Source organism: Dendropsophus ebraccatus, chromosome 10 (genome assembly GCF_027789765.1).
Source record: "Dendropsophus ebraccatus isolate aDenEbr1 chromosome 10, aDenEbr1.pat, whole genome shotgun sequence".
NCBI lineage: Eukaryota > Metazoa > Chordata > Amphibia > Anura > Hylidae > Dendropsophus > Dendropsophus ebraccatus.
Window position 1 is genome coordinate 85,638,304 of NC_091463.1, and position 1,915 is coordinate 85,640,218.

The window sequence follows — 1,915 nt, forward strand, 5'->3', positions numbered from 1 at the left end:
GGATGGTCGTCCAACCTCTGTAACTGCAAGCAAAGGTTTCTGGACCAAATATTACATTCTGTTTATCTATTGTATCAAATACTTATTTCATGAAATAAAATACTGAATATTTATTTAAAAAAAAAACATACAATTTTCCGATATATATATTTTATACAGATTCTCTCAAGGGTCACCTCTCCATTTTTGTAGGTGGGCAAATCGGCCGGGTAACAAATACTTATTATCCTCACCTTCATGGGCAATAGAGCATGCATGTATTAGACATGGGAGATGGGAGACTAATCGCTATGCACCCTGGACACTGGGCGACTCCATTGATTCCACATTTTTCAGCAGTGCAGTAAAGGAAATACCTTGTATCCTTACAGATAAACATTATAATATTTACAACCATAACCATTACACCGTATGAAAGAATCCCTCCAAATCTCATTTTACCATTTAACAACCATACTTAGTTCAACCATCATCTACAATAGAAAAATCAACTCACAGTAGTGTCAGCTTCCCTGCGCATTAGGACTGCACCCTCCTGCAACTTTAATGTATTTTAATAAGCTGCAATATTCCATCAGCTATATTCCCAGCACACAGCTATAAAAACCATATAGGAGGTAAGTGCGCACCTTCAATGGGTGCAGCAGTCACAGTAGCGTTGGCTTCTCTGTGCAATAAGATTGCACCCTCATGCAACTTTAATAAATTTTAATAAGCTGCAATATTACCCCATGTGTTCTCTCCGCACATGGCCATATAGTTTTAGCCCGGCAGTATGCACCCTCATACTTCAATAGGTGCTGATGTCTTTCCTAAGATAGCATCCCACCTTCCTGCAACTTTATTTTAATAAGCTGCAATACTACACAAGGTGTATGAAGGCCATAGGGCTCTAATCTTGCAGTATGCATCCTCATACGTCACTGGGTGCAGTTTTAATAAGATTTGGAGCCTGGTTATCCATAAGACCTGGATAAGGGGGGTGAGGGCGCTGTGTACAAGTTCGCCGAAGGACCTTTGTGACACGATGAACATATCAGATCGTCTGTCACAAGAAGACAAGATTGTCCTATGTAATCTCATAGTATAAGGACTTGTCAGGACAGCAGGAGTAATATGCTATTTATATGCAAATAAATTATGGTGGGGGAGGGGTTCCTCCAGATATAGATGGGTAAGGGGGGGTGGCTGTATATACGGGATTCCTCCCCCGGTGATTAATATTCAGGAGTCTGTAGATTTGCTGGGATGGGCATGGGGCAAATTCAGCAAAATATATGTTATATCTGCTATATGAATAGTCCACAATGGGTCTTATATTGCAAAGTTTATTGGGGGGGGGGGTCTCTTATTGCACATTTAGGGGCCCAGCTCAATCCAGGGGGTCCTGCCGCACTGATAAACAACATTAGCTCCGGCTTTCACATCCCCGGGTCAGTGCTTAGAGTTCATGTTCAGTTATCAATGAAGTTCTAGGGGGCCCTGGACCCTGTAATAAGGGAACAAAAGGGGGACGCAAGAGGAGCAGAGGCCAAGACCAAGACAAAGGGACAGAAGGACGGAAGCAGGATGCTGGAGAAAGTGAGGTGAGACAGGAGAAGTGTGCTGGGGTGAGAGGGACAGGTGCCTCCTATTAGCATACAGCTGACACCCCCCACCCCCAGCCCTCTCATCCTATTCACTGGCCATAACAAAAGACCCCCAGCCAACCATAACAAGTTCTCTCCATTACAAAGAGTCCGCTTGGTGCACACACCTCATTAACAAACACACACACCTTCATAATGGGTGAGGTGAGTGCGACACACGTCAGGGGGAAGTGTGCTCATTGTGCCGGGAACACGATAGGTGCCGGCCTCCTGCATTATGGATGGGATTTGACATACGCCGTATAGATAATCCAGGGCTGACAGTA